The sequence below is a fragment of the Sciurus vulgaris genome, assembly GCF_902686455.1.
Source record: "Sciurus vulgaris genome assembly, chromosome: 5".
NCBI lineage: Eukaryota > Metazoa > Chordata > Mammalia > Rodentia > Sciuridae > Sciurus > Sciurus vulgaris.
The window spans coordinates 69,292,154-69,307,143 of record NC_136465.1 but is presented as its reverse complement, the minus strand read 5'-3'; the positions used below and the strand labels follow the sequence as shown (position 1 = coordinate 69,307,143).

Below are 14,990 nucleotides of genomic sequence, written 5' to 3'. Positions count from 1 at the left end.
TCAAGAACTCAGGCCTAGAACTGATCCTTCTCTCATGGCTTATAAGGAACCAACCTCACCTACACCTCAATCTCAGATTTCTGCCTCCAGGACTGTGAAAAAATCATTATCTGTTGTTGAAGTCTGTGGTACTGTGTCAGGGAGCCCCAGGGGACTAAAATGTTATCTCTTCACCCTCATTTCCTGTTGCTTCCTGCAGAAACTCTCCAACCAAGCCAGGCTGCCCTCCTCATTGTCCCTTGACTGTGTCATCTTTATGCCAACTCTGGGCTTTGATCCATATGGTGTCATATACTGTGCCTTCTCCCTGGAGTGCCTGATGATCTCCCCTCATCTATCAGGGGTCAGCAAAGCACAGTGCATAAGCCAAACCCAACTTGCCCTCTAGTTTTTAAATAAAGTTTTACTGGGCATATCCATGGCCATCCATCTACCATCGTGTGGCTGCTTTCATTTTACAGAGCAGAGCTGTATACCTGCAAAACTGCAGAGTTGCAGAGCTGCAGGAGAGACCATGTGGTGCCTGCAAAGCCTAAAATATTTACTATCTGACCCTTCATAGAAAGAGTCAGCTAATCCCTGATCCATTTAAATGTCATCCATTCCTGGAGGTTTCCCGGACCCTCTACTGCCCACCATGTTTCCTCTTCTGATCTCCTTCAACACTGTGCCTGAGAATTTTTAATAAAAACCTGAATTCAAGTTTTAGATCCACTCTATCCCATGTCTCTGGGTAATATTTAAACTTTCTGAGCCTACTTTCTGAGCCTATAAAAAGGCAATGATATTATTCACTCAAAGAGTTTTGGGGGCTGGGGAGATAGCTCAGCTGGTAGAGTGCTTGCGAGGCCCTGAGTTCCATCCCCAGTACCGCAAAAGAAAAAAATGCTTAAAAAGGAGTTTTGGGTAAGGGTTAAGTAGAATATTTGTAAAGAAAATTTTGTAATATGGTAAATATATAAATATACTAATATCAAAATTAATTTTAAACTGTTTTTCTTAAACTTTGGTTTATTTCACAAGTATTAGGCTTATCTCCCTGACTAAACTTTAAGTTTCTCAAGTCCACAGGCTTTACCTTAGAATTCTGTGGATTCCTTTTCTGATCCTATGGAACTATCAGCACAGTTATCTTTGGGAAGTTTTAAGTGTGCTCCTATATGCTCTCTTTATGTCTTTCCTCAGTCTACATCCTTCTTTACCATGCCCTGTACCCTGAGATTTGACTTCTGTAAACTGTTTCAAGGAATACTCCTTCACTGGGCCTCCTGCTGGGGCTAGCCAAGGAGTAGCACTAACATGGCACAGAACAACTAATCTTGAGTCCAGGGCTCTTCTAGTCTCATCAGGCAACTTCTGAAATAGTTTTGCTCAAGCCCATATCTGTAGGGCTAATGATAACAACTGGTGATGTAGGTACTACAACAGGGCTGCCTTAGCCCTGTGGCAGGTGGAATTAGACATTCTGATTGTAGTTACTGCCCCAGGAGACTCTTTTAGGAGGAACTATGGTATGTTCCATCTGATTTACTTTTCTTTTACAAAAAAACCAGCATGGGAACTTATTGCTCATTATTTATTTTTATATTATATATGTTATATAATATGTTACATATCATATGTATATAATGCTAAATATACTATATGTATATTATACTAAAAGGGTAGACTTGGCATCAGGTATACCTGGGTTCAGAACCTGGATCTTATTAACTGCTTATTTTTAAAAAAGTCAATGAATTCTCCAAGTCTCAATTTCATCATCATAAAATGGATGCATATAATATGTCCCTCATGGGGTTAAGTCAGTTAATGTATGTGAAGTACATGAAAGAGTAGCTGGCACATTTAGTGAATGATCAAAAAAAAACCTATTTTTAATATTAATATTATTACTATTAAGGTATAAATGTCTGACAATACAGTTATACACTCTGAGGGGACAAGATTTTAAATGAATGAACTGTACTGGAGAGGGATTATGGACATGCATCAACCTTGGGAGCTAAAAGAATGTCCCCTCTCCAATCTAAAAATAGTACTATGCCTAAAAAATTGGGCTTCCAAAGGAGTCCTGAACAGACAGACCACCACGGTCCATGACCAGAAGATCCCTGTCTCTATACTGGACAAATTTATAAAGCCCCTTCCTTATCACAAGAGAGAGGAAGAGAATGAAAGAGAACTGAGAATGTGCTTGGGTCACTAAAAAAGGAAGGACACGGATTGGAGGTTGCAGTCCTGGAAAGATTCCCCTTATTTAATAATCCTGTCCAGGGCCTCCTTGCTAGTGACTCTCAGAAGACAGGAAGAGCAGGAAGCAGAGCAGCACGCTTAGATGCATGGACTCTGAGCTAGGTAGCCTGACTTTGAATCCTGCTCTTCCCATTTGGAGCTATGTGACCTTTACATGTTACTTTAATCTTCCATGGTTTAGTCAAGTCAAGAGAAACAAAAATGTGGGCCAAGAGTAAAATGTCCAGATAAGTATAATCTTAGAGGACACTGGTCCTCTCTCTCTGACATACTAGAAACTATGGAAAACTAGAGTTATCTGTAGAAACTGGTTTGTTGCATATACGTCAAGAGAGTTCCTTGGAATGCTGGTCACACAACAGAACAAAGCAAGCTAATGAAGTCACCATGTAGCTTAACCTATAAAACCCTTTTCCCTGTGGTAACTGCCACAGAACAGAACATGGTGGAAAGGACAGGTGCTATTCGTCCAGTCATCTACCAATGTACTTTATGGTGAAGTGTTGTGAGGGATGGAGGCATGACTTGTCCAGTCTATTGCCATTGGACATTTTCTATAAGGAAGTTTCAGCAAAACTTATGTCTTATACATTTTTGGGGGGATATTTTCTCTGGTCTTTCTGCAGTCTGTCCTCCTGCCCTAACACATGTTTTTTCAAAGACCATATACCATGTGAATTGCATAATGAGTGATTTTATACTGTATCATGGTCATTATAGATGTCATGAGACTTTGAAGATCCTATGAAAGAGTTCTGATGCTTTTGTTTCAGCAGGTATTGAGCCTATTTAATTTCAGGCAGAAATTCTGCCCAGACTTCTGTGGCTTCTGATTCAGTACCAGTTCTGGTTCAAAGCCATTGCTATTAAGTTTGTGCCACCAGTGACCAGTCATTTATGTGGTCTGTTCTGTATTTCAGTTCTTAAAGGACATTGTGTGCTGTTTAGGGAGACTCTGATGAGCTCAGGAGTTCATAAATGACTTTATAAGGTCACTTTCCTGAGCTGCTCTTGGTGTGCAGAACCTCTAGTCAGAAAGCTAGGGCTCTCTTTACCTTGCAGTGGTAGGAATTTTCATGATGGTACTCCATCTGGTGCTAAGTGGCAGGAAGGCAGAGAAGGAAGAACTAAAATAGAGGTTCCCCATTCTTCATAATTTGGACTTCTTTAACTCTCATCAGTGGTCTTTTTAGTGACTACTTAAGGAGAGCCTGGAAAGTAGAGAAATGTGAATATCTCCACTTTCTTTGAGCATTTTGAGTTCTCTAGCTGCCTCCTGAGTGTTCATTCACTGCAGGGCTTTTTTGGAGTTGTTTGTGGCCCACTTTTTCACTGACTGCCCTGCAGATGGGGACTCCAGTAGACACTTCTCAAGCCCCTGGGTTATTAAGACAAGTAATGCTGTCCTTCCCCAGAGACAACTACTCCCTTTTGTATTTGCATCCAAATACTTAGATGTCAGTATTTATACAGTAAACAAGAAGTGTTAAATGATTATCATCAGCAGAGTGGCAGCCTGTTGACATGGGAAGAGGGAGTGAAGGGCTCCTGGGATCTGCATGCCTGGTGCTGCTTGACCATTTGCCAAGTCATTTGAACTGAGGCAAGTCAATGAGGCAAAGCTGTTTAGTTTTATCATCCATAAAATTTTCTTTTCTTAGTTTTTTGTTTAGTTTGTCCTCATTTCTATTCTTTTATTTTTTCTTCTTTATAATATCTTTGCACTTATTCTCCAGGTTTCTTTTTTTTTCAGGCCATATATATATATATGATATATATATCCACTTTTTTATCCATTGTGGATGAATTCCTGGTATGACTCTCCTCTTACACACCCTTTTAGCTGTAGTTATTCTTTTCAACCCATTGACTGAATGTTTACCTACTATTGTTTTTATAATAAAACAAGACTTGTTATTTATTTGTTTTGGTTGAAGGCTATTCTCTGCTGCTCAATCATTATTAGGTTACCTTTTGGGGACTATTATCATTCCTTTGTCTATATTGATTTATTTTACAATATCAGTGTTTAAATTTGTAAGCACTTTAAAAATGAATTCAATAAGTTTTTTAAGAAACCTCCTGTTCCAGCAACTTGGGAGACTGAGTCAGGAGGTTCACAAGTTCAAAGCCAGCCTCAGCAACAGTAAAGCAGTAAGCAACTCAGTGAGACCCTGAAATACAAAATAGGGCTGAGGATGGAGCTCAGTAGTTGAATGTCTCTGAGTTCAGTCCCTGGTACCCCAGCCCCAAAAGAAACCATCTAAGGATTCAGTTATAGTCTCCCTATAGTTTTGTTCAGGTTGTATTAACTGTGTCATTGGATGCTAGAATCCAGTATCATTGAATGCAGAATTTTTTTGTTTGTTTCTCAAATGTGGTTCATTTCTTATTCTGTCTTGGATTTCCTAGATGTGTGCTGAATCTTGATAATTTCTGGCATCTTTGTACAAGAGCCACTTTTGTACTGGGCTCTGATACAAAGATGCCAGAAATCTCTACCAAGAAAGCAGTGCATATATACTGTAACATCATTTCAGTAATTACTGGAGAGCATCCAGGGAAGTGTGGCTAGTTAGATATGCCAATAGGCAGTCTTTGGACTAAGGTCTCCCTGTTCTTCCTGGTTGTTAGTAGATACCTAGAGAACTATCCTCTCTCTCTGTTCAAGTAACTCCCTGTTGTGTTGGTTTGATACAGGCCCTACTGCATGTTCCTTGGCAAAGGCAGGGTACAAGAAGAAACTCATCCCTGTCGTTGAACTACAGTACCCCCAAAACAGAGTCACCTGTACTCCCTAAATTCACAGTCCCCAAGTTCAGAGCATTGCCAGAGCAGATCAATTCTCCAAAGTTTCATGAAAATCCACCCATCAAACTTTTTCAGAAAAATCACTTGAAATGTGGGTACCCGCTTTGAATGAACTGCCTTTTAACAATGACACAGATGCTTCAAATTAAAACCAGGCTAGCATGCTCTGAGAAGCAGTTCTTCTTCATGCTATTTTACCCAGGGACAATTGCCAGTATGCTCACCGAGATCAAAGTTAGTTCCCGCTTATTGAAGATGACAGCACAAACTGCTTCAATTGTGCATTTCCAAACGGTTCTGGGACAACACATTCAGAACACATTTCACACCCAAAATGAAAGTCTGCTTGGAAGAAAGCCCATGTTGCTAGGATCACCGATTTTAAGGAAGGAATTGGAACTGCTGAGGAGATCAATTCCCCAATGTAGTTTGGAAATCCATCTGTCAAAATGTTACAGAAAACTCACTTGAATTGCAGTGCCTGCATGGAACCAACTGCCATATACCAAAGGCAAAGATGCATCCAAGTGAAACCAGGCCTGAGGACAAAGTGAGTTCCTGCAAGACAAACCTGCCTGCACAAACTGCTTCAGTTCTGCACTTCTACACTTTTCTAGAAAAAGTGGCATTGGGCATGGGTTTACTAATTAATGTAGTGGGAAAAACTTCAAGGCATTACAATATTCGGGCAGTGGTATAGATATTGCTAGCAGCTTCTATCCTGGTTTTCTGTAACCATGAGAGCAGACAGCAGAGGGTAAACTTGTAGTTAGGTCAGAGAAGTGGGAGTAAAACTGGGTCTCAGGGAGTTGTCTCTGTTAAAGCATTACAATCACCAAAGAGATGTTAAACCATTTACTTAGAGAGATGGCTTGAGGGTTTCTCAGGAATTGGGGACACCAAAGCCAACTCAGGCTCAAAGTGTATCCAAGTAAAAATTCCTTTGACACATGAGCATGGAGGCACCCTGGTGGCACAAAGGTCCTAGGAAGTGGTTTTCCATGCTCAGTATAACAGGCATGCAAATGCTGCAACAGCCATGGTCCCCAGATGCTTGGCTACTGCTTGAGATGATGGCTGACCTTGGTTTCAACCATGGGGTGCTGGTTCTGCAGAAAGCAGGATGCTGGAGTTAGGTGGTCATGTATGCTTTCACCAAGATTTAGAAATAGAGCTCTGGCAGTTCAAAAAATTACAAGGTCAGAATCCCTGTAAGTAGGCCCTGACAGGGTAATGCAGGAGGCTGTGGGATGGAAGCTGAAGCTGCCATGGAGATCCCTGGGATTAAGAGATGCCAGTAACTGTGGATCATGTGCCCAGGAATGTTGCTGGCTGGGGATAGAGTGAGGCCATGGGACCAGGCTGCCCATGACCTTCAGAGCACACTGTGCGCAACCTTATGTCCCAGATGCTGGATACGCAGATACAAGACTTGTTGGCCCAGCTGGGTTTTAATCTTGTTTTGGTCCCATCTCTTCTTTCTATGTGCCTATTTCTCCCCTTTAAAATGGGAATATTTAATGTGTTCTGATGTATATTGGAGATATATGTTGATTTGGATTTTTACAAGGACTCATAACCAAGAATTTGACTTGAGACTCGAAGGAGACTTTTGAAGTTTTTGGCAATGAAAGCATTGTTAAGATTAGGGGGACTCTTGGAGATGCAGTGAGTGTATTATGCATGGTGAAACAGACATAACCTTTTGGGGATCAGGTGTGGCATGTGATGGTTTGGAGATTAGGTGTTCCTCAAAAGCTTATGTGCAGAAATGTTCAGAGGCAAAAGTATTTGATTATGAGCATGGTTACCTAATCAATCAATCAATAAATCCTTTGGGTGGGTTAATAATTAGAAAGGACTACTGTATCAGGTTGTAACCATGGGAAGGTGGGGCATGACTAGAAGATGGAGGTCACTAGTGGCATGTCCTTGGAGAAAATATTTTCTCATTATCCTTTTCTTACTCTGTGCTTTGTGGCTGCATGAGGTGAGCAGCTTTCCTTCAAAATGACCTTGTATCATGGTGGTGTTCTATACCTCAGGCCCAGAGCAATGGGACTGGGGCCCATGGACTGACACCTCTGAAACAAGGTGTTGTGCATCACCTTGGGCCCAGAGCAATACAATCAGCTAAACACGGACTGAGCAATGTGATGCTAGGCAACAGGCAGAACATTGCATACCCTCAATATGGTTTAGAGAAATGGATATGCATGTTTTAGTTAGGAGGAAAGGGTATTCTTCTCAAAAAAACATATTTTACCTGAAGTGCTATCAAAGAGTCAGGCACTGGTAGTGGCTCAAGAATCCTGTGGGACAGTTCCAGGGTTATTCTAATGGTTTTCCAAATTGATAGTACAGTGGGAAACTATGGAAGAAAAATCAAGTAGAGCTATTTGGGGGAAATTGATGGTGGTTTCACTCTAGACAGATGTAGTCAGGTCAAGCAGAATCCATACAGATATTATTTGGAGTCATATAGAATGACTGCCTAAATAACCAGAAGGAAAGCAGCCTCAGAATAACACTCTGAAATGGTAAGGACAATTGTGTGGCAGGTATGGGAAAAGAAGCAGCAGAGTCCTGAGGAGCCTTAAGCTTAGACCAGTAGTGGAAAATGGGGGTGGTGCGGCCTTCCTTTGACCACCCTGCTTGGCCCCAATTCCTTTCTCCTTCACATGTTTCAGCCTGATGTCACAAGGGCTAAAGTCAACAGAGCACCTTTGGTCTCCAGAGGGGCTGGTGTCTCTGCTGAGCTCCTTTGGTCGTCTAACTAGTGTCCGATCAGACGAGCAACAGGTGCCCAGAATGGGCAGCTTTTTTAATAAAAAAAAGTTTTGGGGCCTCACCATCTGGCCCTGTTGTGCCATCAGGCCCCATCTGCCTGTGACGTGATGCACTTACTCCTCACAGGGACCACCCTGCTGCTCCTGCCTCTACTACCAGGCCTGCCTGCAGGAACTTCCACCAAGATCCCCAACCTCAGGTGCCTCACGCAGCTGGCTGCCAAAGAGGCCCTCTCCTGCAGGCAGTGTGTTCCAGTGTGGGGATCCTGCCGCCAGTGTCCTGGGGGTCCTCCTGCCAAAAACCAGTGTTATCATCTAGGAACTCGCGGATGTTTGGACCCTCGAGAACCGTAAGGATCCCTCCTCCTGTTCAGCGCAAGCCCAGTCCTTCTGCCTTCATTTGCTCAGCAGTTCCACCAGGCTGAGGAGCCCATGACACCAGCTCATTTCCCTGTAGTTCCTTCGGAGGAAATAGAGCTCAGGACCCAAGAACAACTTGAAGAAGGCATGGTCCACCAAGAGAAAGAGGAGCAGGAGAGGAGGGGGAGGTGGAGGAAGACTAGAAGGAGGAGCAGGTGGAGGTGGAGGAGCAGCAGGAGGAGGAGCAGGAATAGAAAGAGGAGGAGGAATAGAAGGAGGAGGGAAAAAGCTGTGACCCACAAGACAGACTGGAAGAGCAGGAAACAGGTGCCCTGAGCAAGGGGGAAGTAACCCCAGCAGATCCTGTGGAGACTCAGGGAGACCTCCATGTCCTGGAACCCAGTCCTGGGCCTCTGGAAGGAACCACCATTCCAGAGAGGGCCCAGGTGTCTCCCAAGAACTTGTCTTGTGGGAGTCCTACCATCTACATCTCCAAGGGCCCTACATCTCCCAGGGCCCTGACCCTGGTTAAAGCTGAGGCAGAGGCAGACCTGGGCTGCTCCTCAGTGCCAGACATAAGGGCCAAGGAGAGCCTAGATGAACTCCATCAACCCATCTCAAGAGGCTCTAAGACATCCAGCAAGGGAGTTCAGGGCCAAAAACCTCCATGTGGTCCACCCCAGAGCTGTCCTCCACAAAGGGCTGCTACCTGGAGGTCCAAGAAAAGAAAACAACCCATGCCTGTGGCACTGCCATTGTTGATTCCTTGGCATGAAGATGGGCTGCCCCCAACTGCAAAGCGGCCACATCTGTGGTTTGAGGAGAGCTTAGGCCCCCTGTTGAGGGAGGTGCAGGGTCCAAACAGGAAGAATTTGGAGGATGATACAGATGTCTCCCAGGCGTCCAGCAAGGGAGTTTTGGGTTAAACAACTTTCTGTTGTCCACCCCTTAGCTTTTCTCCACAAAGGGCTATTACCTGGAGGCTGAGGTAAAGAAAACAACCCATGCTGAGGCACTGCAATTGTTGGTGTCCTGGCCTCAAGATGAGCTTCCCCCACCTGCGAAGTGGTTACATCTGTATTTTGAGGAGAGCTTATGCAGCCTGCTGAGGGAGGTGCAAGGTCCAAATAGGAAGAACTTGGGGGATGATTTGGAGTTCTCTCAGATATCCAGCAAGGGAGTTCAGGACCAAAGCCTTCCTGTGGCCCACCCCAGAGCTGTCTTCCACAAAGGACTGCTACTTGGAGGCCCAGGAAAAAGAAAACAACCCATGCAGGTGACCCTGCCATTGTTGATTCCCTGGCATGAACATGGGCTGCCCCCACCTGCTAAGCAACCACATCTGTGTCTTGAGAGGGGCTCAGGCACCCTGCTGATGGAGGTTCAGGGTTTAAAGAGAAAGAACTTGGGGGGTAGAAGAGAGGCTCTGGAGGTCCATACCACCACTCAGTCGGTTCATTATTTCTTCCCACCTGCAGTCCCTGCCTGGAATGCACACTCAGTGACCCCACTCAATGACCCCTCCCAGATGCCCCATATTCTTTCCAGCAACCAGGTGGAATTCCAGCTAGCTGGTCCCCTTAACCTATCTGTACCTCTACCTTCCCCTGTGCCAAATAAAGATGAGGGGGAAATCCCAAGTTCAATTCCGCTTCCTCTTCCCACTAACCCTCCTCCTCCTTTGAAGCCCAATACCAAAGTGGGAGTTGCTCCTAATGAGTTTCACCAACCTACACACCTGCCAAGACCTGTGGCACCTCCCAATTCCTACCTCCCCACACCTCATATCCAGGTCCCTTTCCCCTCCAACCTTGCCCCCTGCAGATTGACATTCCCAATCCCTATGTGTATTGATTCTCCTCCTCCTCCTCTTCCTATTCCTCTTCTTTCTCCTCATCCTCCTCCTCCTCCTATTCCTCCTGTTGTTCCTTTTCCTCCTCCTCTTCTTCCTCTTCTTTCTACTCCAGCTGCTCTTCTTCATCCTCTTCCCATCTTTCTCCTCCTCTTCTAACTCTTCTTTCTCTTCCTCCTCCTGTTCTTCCTCCTCCTAATGCCCCTTCTTATTTGATTTAATCTCCCTCCTCCTCCTCTCCCTCCTCTTCCTCTACCTCCTCTCCCTCCTCTTCCTCCTCTTTCTCCCCCTCTTCCTCCTCCATATCTTCCTCCTGTTCTTTTTCCTCTTCCTTCTGTGCTCTTTGTCCTCCTAATGCCCCTTCTCCTTTGGCTGCTCCTCCTGCTCCTCCTATTCCTCCTCTTCCTTCTCCTCATTCCTTCCCAAGCCCTACTCTCATCCCTTCCACATGCAACCTTGCTAGCCAGGGCCAGAATTTAACTGCTACAAGCGTCTCTACCACCACCATAGCCAAGTCATTGGCTCACCTTACCCAGCATCCCACTGTGCAGCCTGAGGACCTTGAGGACCTCTTCTATGGCAGTGATTTTTCCATCTTCTCCTGCTTACTGTGACAGCTTCTGCCCACACCACAAGGTCCATGGCCCTAGGCAGCGCAGGCAGCCAGCTAAGGGAACTATCTACACTGGTCCTGCAATACCTCAGGTCACCCACCCCAACCCCAATCTGTACCCTTCTCTTGTCCTGCAACCCACACCTCAGGCTGCATCTAGGAGCCCTCAGCAAAGCAGAGCCTCTCTTAATGCCTCTATCCTTCTCATGCTGCCAGTTGTGACCCATTCACCTGGCACAGAGGGGCACTACACCTTTAGTCTCCAAGGCTGCCAGTGAAGAACCCATGGATACCACCCCTCCTTCATGGGTTGTTCTCTTCTAGTCACCTCCTTTTCCCAAAGCTTTTATACTGACTCAATTTGGTAAGCATGGCAGACACATTAACAGCTATTTCTATATTGTAGACATGGTGGGGCACATATTTGATATTCTGATTTCTCTCAGCATTACTTTGGAGGTGAAGTGTGCTTTGCAAATGTTGGCTTTCAAGGTAATAGCTGGACATATAATCACCAATGAAGCAGTGGGTGCACACACACACAGAGGAATGCCACAGTCTTTGACTCTAAATTTCAGAAGTAGGCAAACGAAAATTTTCTAAAACTATAAAGGAGACTAAAGAGATGTGGTAAGTGTATGAACTAGGTGATTCTGGACTTAAACCAAGCATGGAGGATGCAAAATATTATCGAGAATTTTCTTAGGACAACTAACAAACCTGGGCTATACATCGGAGGAATGCATTGTATCTATGGTGGTTTCCTGAATTTAGGAAGATTCCAGGGTTATGAGAGACAATGTGTTTTCCTGGACAATTCACAGCAGAGTAAAGGCATTAAAGTGTTTGGGGGTATGAGACACAAATATTCTTCTCAAACTGTTCAGAAAAATTGAATTAGGGAAAGAGGCCATGTGACAAAACGTGAAAAATCTGTGACTCATCCTAGCCATTCAAAATAATTCTCATGGGGAGACACCAACTAAATTTTGTCCAGGCAGTTTCAATGGTCTTCCCGACTACGAAGAAAAGTTTTGCATTCATTTGCAAATTTACTTCAATATTTCACATGTATAGATGAATCCTTCAGCTATTATTATGCATGTCTTCTTCACTAATGATGTGTTAAAATCTTTAAAAGCTGTTTGTTCGACAAGATTGGTTTGACAAGATTGATTAGAGAATTTAGGACAGGCCATATAGGAATTCTCTTAACCAGTCTTATGACAGTTCTATAAGCTTAAAATTACTGCAGAATAATAAATTTCTAGAAATTTCTAAAAATACTATAATGAACAAATAACAGTGGATTAGAATTGATGTAAGAATAAATGCATATTATGTCTATTTATAAGGAAGCATTGAGCTTTACAGGAGGGAATATGGCCAGTCCCGAAACAGGGCAGACATAAAGTTATGTAAGTCATCAGGAGTCTGACAGTACCATGACTTGGATCATAATACAGCTCCATGATGTGTGTCCTCATGAGAACCCGAGGTACCCATTTAGATGCCCCTGTACATGATGCCTTGATTTTCTTCACATTCTTTATATTTAAGAAGTCTGAAGTAAAGCAATTTTAATTTTCTCAAAAAGATTAAATTTAACCTTATTGGAGTAAGATATTTCTAACATGTGGGAGAGGAGAAGATACAGGGCATCTGGCCTAGTGACCCCAGTTGGGGATATTTGTCCCAAAATATACCAGATGTCCTTAGGGAGGTTCAGTATTCAGGGGCAAGCAGCAGAGAATTCAGTCCATCACATGTGAAAGCAGATCATTGCAGCACCCAGGAAATAAGGACCCTGCACTGCTCTGTCTTTTACATCCACACCCCTACACTTTTCATTTTAAACAGGACTACTTAAGTATGCCTGATTGAATTTTCTTCCAACAGTAATATCCAGTTTTTCTTTTTCTCAAGAGCAATGAATACCATTTTAGGATGAAAACAACTATTTTGTCAATAGTTCTTGTATTATGTTGAGCCTTTATAGTGTATCTTATGCTCTGTGCAGAACATCACATCATTTTCTGTAAGTTTCACAATTCTCCAAACCAGATATTATGAGCCCCATTTTAGGTTTGTGAAATGAGCCTTATGGAGGCTTAATTACTTTTCCAAGAAATACCAGAAGTGATTTCATTGGATTTGAAATCTGACTCAAATCTATAATTATTAACCTGTATACAACAAACTCTACAACATGGACTGCTTTATTAAATGTTTGTTATAGGAAACATCACTAATTATGTATCATCCATGTGGTGATCACATGAACCAACTGTATTATAGTACCATGACCATAAAATAACGAGTTGAAATAAATCATTCAATCTATTGAAAGCAGATAATGCAAAGCAGAGATATTTTCACAGATTATCTAACCTTACTAAGGAAAGAAAATACACTTTAGAAATCCCTTTTGAAAATTTAAAACTCTTGACAGGGCATATACTTCTTAAGACTACAAAAGGAAATTCACTCCCAAATTATGATAAATTTTAAAATGCAAGCTTTAAGTCCTATTTGCCCTTAGCAATGCCAAAACATTATATCAAAGTTTTCTTTCCAAATACAATAATTTTTATGAGGAAAAATTTGAACTTGTTATTGTTAGTCAGATCATAGCTTCATTTGGAGTCAGATATTTCAAATTAGCTGGTTGCATCTTAAACTGTACCCCTTGTCCCTTCCTTTCCTGATTGCATGTTAAGCGGTAACCCTGTCCCTTCATTAAGGGGAAGTTCAATTTCCCTAAATTATTGAAAAATATCAAGTTTCCTTATTGGAGTTTTAAAAGGCCCAAAAGAACATTAGTTTAATAACATGCTGAACTTGGTTTCTGTTTCACTCATCATTTCCATGAAGGTTCTTCACTCAGTGAACTGTTGTTGCATTAGGCTAAGACTTGTTGAACATTTGTTGACACTTGCCCTCAAAAAACTTGGAATTAAGCATAAGATATACATGAGTGGCTAGCTCTGACTGAGGGCAAGATGAAAGCCCCAACAGAGATGAAAATGAACCAAATGTACTTTTCCCTGGAAGTGTCTGACTCATTGATTTTTTTTTCCTGCTCATTATCTGGCCATGCCTGCTTTGCATTAGGATGAGCTTACAACCTAGACTAGCCAATCAAATAACTCAAAGTTTCACAATGTAACAAAGGGCTCAACGTGGACACATGATTCATTTGACTATCCAAGTCCTGCAGTGGGGACTGCTGCAAAAGTCAATTTCTCTCCCTCTGAGATCAAGAACTTAACATACTGTGAAAATCTGGGGTTCCTGAGAACTGCTTTTCCATGATGCCTGTGTGGAGGGTTTCTTTGAGACTGAAACAACATGGAGGAAGTCAGAGCCAAGACATCAAATGAGAGAGAGATCCTTGAGGACTTTTGCCCTATCACTGTGTTCAAGCAGCTCAAGTACTGAGTTTCCAATTATATGAGCTATTTTCTTTTGTTTTAAAAATTCTCTTTTTAATAATAATGTAACTCCAGTTTACTATAACATGTATACTTTGAAAGTTTTTTAACCTTTTGATTTCATTAGAATAACCCTTACAGGATTTTCAAGATGGCAGACTAGAGGGTGACTGCATCTCCTGTCGCTCCAGAACTCAGGATTCAAGAAGGGGAGGTATTGAGGGACTCAGACCAACTCAGAGGAAGCAGGAAGAGTGAAGAAGGGGGGTATCGCAACACAAGATCTTCAACTACACTACAAAGCAATAGTAACAAAAACGACATGGTACTGGCACCAAAATAGACAGGTAGATCAATGGTATAGAATAGAGGACATGGGCACACACACAAATAAATACAATTTTCTCATATTAGACAAAGGGGCCAAAAATATGCAATGGAGAAAAGATAGCCTCTTTAACAAATGGTGCTGGGAAAACTGGAAATCCATATGCAGCAGAATGAAACTAAACCCCTCTCTCTCACCCTGCACAAAAATCAACTCAAAATGGATCAAGCACCTTGGAATCAGACCAGAGACCCTTCATCTAATGGAAGAAAAAGTAGGTTCAAATCTTCAACATGTTGGTCCAGGATCAGACTTCCTTAACAGGACTCCCATAGCACAAGAAATAAAAGCAAGAATCAATAATTGGGATAGATTCAAATTAAAAAGCTTTCTCTCAGCAAAGGAAACTATCAGCAATATGAAGAGAATGTCTACAGAGTGGGAGAAAATCTTTGCCACTCATACTTCAGATAGAGCACTCATGTCCAGAATATATAAAGAACTCATAAAACTCTACACCAAGAATATAAATAATCCAGTCAACAAA

The 14,990-nt window shown here is 42.6% G+C and overlaps 1 protein-coding gene and 2 long non-coding RNA genes across 3 annotated transcripts in view; 2 read left to right on the top strand and 1 right to left on the bottom strand.

Moving 5' to 3' along the window:
* Positions 1 to 14,990, top strand: part of LOC306661376 (voltage-dependent L-type calcium channel subunit alpha-1C-like) — a 448,729-nt gene that overhangs the window by 237,806 nt on the left and 195,933 nt on the right. The window lies entirely within an intron of this gene.
* Positions 1 to 14,990, bottom strand: part of LOC306661381 — a 448,014-nt gene that overhangs the window by 290,643 nt on the left and 142,381 nt on the right. The gene's annotated exons all lie outside the window — the stretch shown is intronic.
* On the top strand, positions 3,743 to 13,898 carry LOC306661380. Its single transcript, XR_013763862.1, has 3 exons — positions 3,743 to 8,206; positions 10,898 to 11,045; positions 13,796 to 13,898. It is a non-coding gene; the product is annotated as an uncharacterized lncRNA (long non-coding RNA).